The sequence below is a fragment of the Vigna angularis genome, chromosome 4 (assembly GCF_016808095.1).
Source record: "Vigna angularis cultivar LongXiaoDou No.4 chromosome 4, ASM1680809v1, whole genome shotgun sequence".
NCBI classification, from domain to species: Eukaryota; Viridiplantae; Streptophyta; class Magnoliopsida; order Fabales; family Fabaceae; genus Vigna; species Vigna angularis.
This window is the reverse complement of record NC_068973.1, coordinates 27905245-27914070: the sequence shown is the minus strand read 5'-3', so window position 1 is coordinate 27914070 and position 8826 is coordinate 27905245. Positions and strand designations below refer to the sequence as shown.

General features: G+C 32.8%; 1 non-coding gene and 1 pseudogene across 1 annotated transcript; both read left to right on the top strand.

The window, feature by feature from the left end:
• Positions 1–3439: 3439 nt before the first annotated feature.
• On the top strand, positions 3440–3512 carry TRNAA-CGC (transfer RNA alanine (anticodon CGC)). Its single transcript has one exon. It is a non-coding gene; the product is annotated as a tRNA-Ala (tRNA).
• Positions 3513–3844: 332 nt separating this feature from the next.
• LOC108331126 (2-oxoglutarate-dependent dioxygenase 19-like) lies at positions 3845–5552 on the top strand (annotated as a pseudogene).
• Positions 5553–8826: the final 3274 nt, after the last annotated feature.

The window sequence follows — 8826 nt, the reverse complement described above, 5'->3', positions numbered from 1 at the left end:
TTAGTGAGATGTCTCAACCTGTTGATGATAATGATAATAGTGATACCATGAATGAGGATTTGAGAAAAAGTAAAAGACAAAGAAAGGAAACTTCTTTTTGATGACAAATTTATGAACACCGAAAACGGCGCCACAAACTTGTTTAACAATCGGCAAGTGTGACCGAATCGTATCAAGTAATAAACTCGGTAAGACCAAATATCGTTTTCCCAAAGGACTCACGGCCTAGTTAGTTATCTGATTTGTTGATTATTTAAGACTTGTGAACGATTGATTGTAGTTTTAAATGCAAAAGACAGTAATTAAACATGTATGCATGAATGTGATCAATGGAAAAAAGAGTAAAACAAACACGGGATGAATTATATGGATGAGTATGTTGTTGGGGTTATCAATTTCATCTTATCCACTCTCATATACTTCAGGAATTCATCAATCTTTTCATCAATGTTAATGCCACTCTCTAAATTACCTTGTCAAGAAGGCATATCCTTAATTACGAGTTCATACAATTCCTAGCATTCCTAGTAATTAGTTTTGAAGTGCAGGAGCTTAAAGGCAACCACTATACTATTGGGAGAAATTCCCCGGATTTAGACTTCCCCGTACGTTCCCATATCGACAAAATCAATAATCATGACATCGAATGAGTTAAACAATGCATGCTTTGAGCAAAGAGGAAAAACCCTAACTAATGATGAAAGAAAGCATGTATCTCAATTAAGATGTTTAAACACAAATTCCATATATGAGAGTTTCACAAGATTACATTGATCCCCCAACAACAATATAAGGTTTAGTTCACCATATTCATGGTGAAACTAGATGAATAACAATGAAAGAATGAAAGAAATAGAAAAACCCTAGAAAGAGAAGAGGAGAGTTGTCACCATCTCCCAGCCAAAGATAGAAACCCTAGGACGTGCAAGTCCTTAAATAGGGCATAAAAATAACATAAGACAAGTCCAAGCCCATAAAAACAAAAGAAAATCGGTCCAAGCCCACTTAGAATGGCGCTCAGCGGTATTTTACCGCTGAGCGGTAATACCGCATGATCCATTTTGCCCCCAGCTGCTGTTTTTGCCCCTCAACGGTGATTTTGGTACCTGAAAAGTGTCGCTCAGCGGTATTTTACCGCTCAGCACCACTCGGTCACACTTTTTCTGCGTTCTGGTTGATTGAAATTCTATGTGGTGAAAGAATTTTAGCTTAAACAAAGTTTTTAATGATTTTCATATCCCTTATGGGTGGTGTATGATTTGCAACATACACTTGATGAAATCACCTATATGAGTGTCGAGTGGGGCCGCTTGCATGAGATCGTGACATCATCTCTAGAGCACTCATGAATATCGGACACGCGCATGGCCTAGTAAGCGCAATACAACGATAACAACAAGGATTGTAGGGGTGTATTGTGATTGATAAACCTCTAACACACGTCAAGTGTATTTGGTTCATATAGTTTGCTATACCAACTACACTGTGTGTTAAGTATCTCAATCTAAGACTTGTTCATATAGCTTGCTATACCACCTCTGATGCATTACATCCTATGAGACCCAGAATAAAAATTTCTTATCTTTCTTTTAGTGTTTGAACTATTTGAGTCAAAGAATTTTCTTTCAACTTCTTTTGCAATATGTGGGGAATTGTTATAATATATTAATACTATATTATTGCAAAAGTTAATGTGTGGTTTAAAAACATTAAATTGTGAGCTTGATTTTTGGAACGTTGGGTGACAACGTTCATTTTCTTTCAACGTTCAAATTTTTTTTAATTAAATCATTTATGATTTTTTTAATTTCTTTTATTTTCTTGATTCTTTCTAGCTCTATAAATAGGGAGCTCCTCCCTCATTCCAAAGCTCACCAAATTCAGTCTTTCTCATTCTCCTCTTTTCTGAGTTTCATTTATCTCTTTCTCTCTTCTAAAATTATTTTGGGTTATTTTTATACTCTTTTAAGAGATCCTTGCTAGTTCTGAGATCCTCAAAAATATGTTTAACACACCACGGATAAGTCCTTAAAGACAGTGACTCTACACGCCACAGGAAATTTTGTTCGTGATTCTATCAGCCCTTTTACAACATTATTTAAGCAATAATTTAAATATCTATACTTTGTGAATTATGAAATGAAATAATAAAACTAACAGTGGTGTTTGAAAACGACAAATGTGAAGAGTTCATACTCAACACGGTATGTTTTGAATTTGAGTTTTTATTTTCATCAATAGTTTTCGTTCCATGTCCTCTTAAGAAATATTTAGAAGTTCTTAAAGGTTAGGAGTTATTTTAGACGTTATAAATCCTTTAGAGTGACTTGATTTGAGTTTTTCAAGGATAAAAAATATTATAGATCGTGTTAAATGTATAATTTACCAACTTGTTTTTTAAAAGTTAAAACAATTTGCATATTTAGATGTCCTTGGTAGGATTTCTTTGATTTGCATCATATAAATAATTTATAGAAAATACTTTCTAAAGTCTCTCAGTTTACTACCTAGGATGCTCTGCTCTTTATCCAACACTTTGTCTTTGTTTTAGCAAGTTACATTTTTTTAAACTTTCAAAGAAAACAACGTATGATACTTCGAATAATAATAATATATATTTAATGAGATTAAAAAAATGTTGAATCTCGCTATCTTATTAATTTCATGATTTTAGATATACTTAATTTACTGAGACCTTAGATCATATTTATTAGTTTAGACCATATTTAGTGTCTCAAAATATGTTTATTTACAAGTTAGTAATGATCTTAATATATTTTTCTAATATTTTTATATAAATAAACTATCATTTTTCTCTTTTTTATCAACTAATTACTTTTTACATCTTTTAATATTATTTTGTTTAAAACATGAGTTTACTTTTTGTATTTTGTTATATATATATATATAATTTATTTTACATGACTAAAATTTACAAGAAATAATTATTTTTGAGTGAATTTTACATTATAAAAAACATAGTATTTAATCTTAAATTTAAATCATGAAATGCTAAGAATGAGTAATACTCAAAATACACTCCAACACTCATTGGACATTTACATAGCATAAAGACGATAAACCACTTGATAGAGTCCATAGATATTTACACAGTAAATCGCTTTTTTTTTTTTATTGTAAATAAAGTAAGATACATTTTTTCTCTAGTTGGTTGATTATTTGGGTTCTTGATAATTGATTTATATGATTCAATTTCAATTAAACATTTTGATCACTTAATCACATTTAGAAATTTGATTTTATTTTTGTACAGAGAAACATTTGTTGAGAAGAGCAAATTATTTAAATAATTTCAGTATATTAGAATTAGTGTTTAGTTTTTAACTGAAATATAAAATATTTAAAAATAGTTCGTATTCACAAATGTAAACCATTTTCACATTACTATAAAATGTAAAGTGGCAAATATTAATCAACAGGGGTTGTAGCTCATATGGTAGAGCGCTCGCTTCGCATGCGAGAGGCACGGGGTTCGGTTCCCCGCAGCTCCACTCGACTTTTTTTTTTGCATTTTAATTAAAATCATAAATATTTAATGTATGATAAAGTTCTACACAATCAATCTTTTGATTTAAAAATAAAATATTGAATTATATAATTCAATTAAAATTTTAAATTATAAAATTAAAAGTATAAACCAACAACTATAAAAATTTAATTTTACAGAAACCTATTACTATCTAAAAAATATAATTAATAAAAAATAAATAAAATGATACAACATAATAAGATTCATTTGAAATAAATTTCAATGATCTTACGTTCACAACACTTATATAACGGAATGTTTTTATGATAAATATTTGAACCTTTTGCATTTGTTTTTTGTACTTTGATTTTTATTTTTTAATCATATTAGTGATTACATTCACCATTTTTCTTTTTGTGGATCTGTATTACAGATAAGAATGAGAATCCAATAATTTGTGATATTGTTGAAGACTCACATCATCCATGGCCTCTGCTGCTTCCATTCCCTCATCATCACAACCAGAATCATCAATGGTTCGTTCATCTAATATTTTTAGCATCAAAGAATTAGCAGAATCAAAAGGAGATTCTTCTCTAATCCCTTCCACCTACCACTCCATCTCACAACTCCACGAGATGATGATGATGATGATGATGTTGCAGAATACCTTGCATCTTCCATCCCAGTCATTGATTTTTCTCACCTCACTTCGCACCACCCTCAGACTCACTCCAAAGCGGTGCACCTACTCGGTAAGGCCTGTGCCGAGTGGGGTGTCTTCATGGTAAGAAAGTTGGAAACTTTCTCTTTCTAAATCTTATTACAAAAAAAATCCCAACTCAGTAATCTTATTGATCATTCTCACTCACTTGCTTCTCAGCTCACAAATCATGGAATTCCGGAGAACCTGGTGGAGAAGTTGATGGAAAAATCTCGCGAGTTTCATGATTTGCCAATAGAGGAAAAAAAGGAGTTTGGGGACAACAAGAGCCCTCTTGAACCCATTAGACATGGCACAAGCTTTTGTCCTCAAGTAGAGAAGGTTCATTATTGGAGAGATTATCTCAAGGCCAACACGTTTCCTCAATTCAACTTCCCCCACAAACCACCGGGTTACAGGTATTTTAATTAACTTCCACTACTAATAGCTTCTTCAATCAATTAATCAACTGAACTCAACTCTGCATTATTTTATGTTCTGCGTGATTTCCCTGATATTACTGCAGGGAGGTTGCTTATGAGTATAGCCAGAAAATCAGAGGATTGGGTAGGAAGTTGCTAGAAGGAATATCAGAGAGTTTGGGATTAGCATCCAATTCCATTTTTGAGTCCACTGAGTTTGACTCTGGCCATCAAGTCTTCGTTGTTAACATGTATCCACCATGTCCACAACCACACCTTGCTCTAGGGTTGCCTCCACATTCCGACATTGGCTTATTGACCTTGCTCACGCAGAATGGAATTGGAGGGCTTCAGGTTAAGCACCATGGGAAATGGGTCAACGTTAATCCCGTTTCTAACTCCATAACTGTCATACTTGCAGATCAACTCGAGGTATGCCATGTTAAACAGCTTCAAAAAGCATACTTTTTAGAGAACAAATTAATATAGTAAAGAACGAAACTTGTAGAAATCTTGATCTAATGCAAGTATGCAATCCTTGGAATATAGGTTTTGAGTAACGGGAGGTACGAGGGCGTGTTGCACCGAGCAATCCTGAACAACGAGGAAACTAGGATTAGTGTTGTGTTGGTGAATGGACCTGCTCTAGGTAAGGAAATTGGGCCTCTTGCGGAGCTATTGGAGAAGGAAAAGCCATTGTTCAAAAGCATGAAATACCAGGATTACTTCAAATTTCATCAGAGGACACGGCTAGATGATAAAAATACATTGTACGAGATTCGACTAAATTAATGCTCCACAATCATACCATAAACTAAAGTAAACCAGTTTAAGGATATGGGTATGGTTGATGTTAATGTTGTGTTCTCAGTGATGATAAACTGATTGTGTTTCTGGATTTGGTGTTTTCGTTTAAATGAGATAAGGTTACATTTCACGCTGGTGTCACCACCTAGGTTCTTTGGAACTTGGAAAAGTTTAAGGTACTGTAGAAGGTAAATATTTCAGACTTGATTTGTTTTTTGCTGTCATATTTTTCTATTATGTTGTTTTTGTCATCTTAGTTTCCCAGTCATGTGTATGATTTGTTGGTTGGACATTGTTTCTGAGCTATTTGTTGTTGCACTTTCATGACTGGATAAAAATGTAAATTTTTATTTCACGTATTTGAGAGGAGGTCAAAATAATATTTGAAGACAGAGGAGTGTCAGGTAAAACAAAAATTTACATTTGTTAATGTTATCAGGCATGTGTTGTGTGATAGTGTTATGACAAATATCATGGTGTGAGATCCCTCATACGTGATCCATGTATCTATTACTCGTTGCAAGTAAATTAGGGAACATTATTATTTAAAAAAATTCTTAATGTCCACGCGTTGTTTATAAATTTTGATATTGTTTTTTTTTTTTGAGGATTTTGATTTGATATTGTTGAATCTATTTTTGGTGAACTAATTTAAATCTATTTTTGGTGACTTGATATACTTTTTTTTTCAGTTGAATTAACAAATAATTATTTTTTGATCTAAATTATAGAGTGTATCTATGATTAAGACAAAATTAATTTATAACTCGTTTATGCCGTGGATTAATTTCAGAAATGTATTTAATTTAATAAATTATCTTTTTATGTGAATATTAATAAAAAATTATATATTTCGTTTTAATGATCATATTTTTTTTTTTGTGTTTTTAAAAAACGATGGAGGGTGCAAATGAAAATTAAATGTAGTTAAGAAAAATGACAAAGATGAAGATGAATAGAGTAAACATGCGAGAAACATAATTAAAATGAAAAAAAAATGTAAATTGAAAATAAATAAATTACTAAGGATAGAAAAGAAATGGACAAAGGAAATCAATACAAATGGTGATACAAATTGTAATAAACATCATTACTAGATTTTTCACACTTTAGTTCAAGACGTTTTTAGAGAATTCATGTTATAAATATGGATAACCTATAATTTATATTTTCTTCATTTTTTTACGCCAAAAGAAAATAAAATAAAATAACATAATTTACAATAATTGTTTAAAATCATTCACGTGTAAAATTATGTCTATTAAACCTATGTTTACCATATGTTTCTAATTTTCTTTTGATCTTATGTAATTTATCTTTTTTAATTTTTTCTAATGAACGTCTTTCTCGATACATTTTTTTAGTTTCTTCAATTTCCAATTCTATGTTGGCCTGTTTCGATTTCCATTTCTTATTCCTTGTGTAACCATCACTCTCTTAATCTTGTCATTAATATCTTAGTCTTTTAATGTACTTATTTTGATATTCTCCTTCAATCTCTCCACTTTGTCTCAATTTTGATATCTTGAATAAATATAATATATGACAACCTTTTACACATTCACACACAAAAACTATCTATTAAAAGAAAAAATTCAAATTGTATATACAAATAAGTAAATCTGACTTAAAAGAACATAAAATACTATTGAGAATCGTCAAATGGAAAAGTATTATTTCCTTCGCTCTTTCCAACTTTTTAGAAAAAAAAATTCTCAAACCCTAACTAGTGTGAGAAGAGTGTTTCTTTTTCCTCTTTGTTCTTTTACCATTTTACACTATTGGATTGTGAAAGTGTTAGTCTGTTACTGCTAATAGCAATGTGTGTGAGAATACAGAGTTATGGTAGAGAGAATGAGCGTATGAATTTGAAAGTGAAGAAACTGTATTTCATTAAAAACTAAAGTGAGAATGGTACAGTCTGGTATATATACAAAAGGCAAAGTGGAATTGGTCAAATCTACATGACCGTTATTACAGTTGCAATTTAAACTACTCAACACAACCCTCCTAAAGTGAAACTGTTGAAAGATCTAATTCCAAGGTGTTCTCTCAATTTCTGAAATCTGTTTTGGCGAAGTGCTTTGGTAAAAATATCAGCAGCTTGATCCTCAGTTGGGCAATGTAGAAGATCAAGTTTCTTCTTATCAACTTGCTCTCTCAAGTAGAAATACCGTGTTTCTATGTGTTTGCTGCGTCCATGTGCCACGGGATTTCTGGCAAGGCTGATTGAAGATTTGTTGTCTATCATGAGCTTCACTGGTTTGCAATAGTTGATCATCAGTTCATCAAGCATCGCTTCAATCCAAGCACACTGACATGCGGTTTCTGAAGCAGCCACATATTCGGCCTCGCATGAAGACAGTGCAACAATGTTTTGCTTCTTCGAGCACCAACTAAATGTAGCCTCCATGAACTTGAGTACATATCCGAAAGTGCTTTTTCTGTCAAGCTGATCTCCAGACCAATCAGAGTCACTCCATGCTTCCAGCACTTCATTCATTTCATTGTGTTTCTTTGGATAAAATAGACCATAATCTGTTGTTCCCTTTAGGTATCTTAATATGTGTTTGGCAGCACTGAGATGTGATTGTCTCGGATCTTCCATATACCTGCTAATCAATCCAACACCGTAAGAAATATCAGGTCTACTGTTGCATACATACCTGAGTGAGCCCACGATCTGCTTATACAAGGTTGCGTCAACTCTTTCATCCTCTGCTTGCAGTGTCAGTTTTGTGTTGGCCATTATGGGTGTACATGTGTTGTTGCAATTCTCCATGCCAAACCGCTTCAAAATATCACTTACATACTTCTTTTGATGCACTAGGATTCCACCATCTACACGTGAGAATTCCAGCCCAAGAAAATAACCTAGACTTCCGAGATCAGTCATCTCAAAGTCTTCTTTCATCCTTGCTTTGAAATCATTGATTTCTTCTTCATTATTACCTGTTATTAATAGATCATCTACATACAAACAGATTAATACAATGCCATTGTTACTAACCTGTTTTGAGTAGACTCCAAACTCAACCCTGCATTTCTTGAATCCATTCTTTATCAGCCAGGAATTAATGTGTGTGTTCCAGGCTCGTGGTGCTTGTCTTAGCCCATATAACGCCTTGTTGAGTTTGAACACTTTAGCTTCTTCACCCTTTTTGACAAATCCAGGAGGCTGTGTCACATATACTTCCTCTTCCAACGGGCCATTTAAGAAGGCTGACTTCACGTCCATCTGACTGATTTCCCAGCCTTTTGCATTTGCTATAGCTACCACAAGCCTTACGGTCTCTAACCTTGCTACTGGTGCAAATACGTCTGTAAAATCCACTCCAGGCTTTTGGAGAAAGCCTTTTGCAACTAATCTCGCTTTTAGCTTGGATATGCTTCCATTTGGTTTT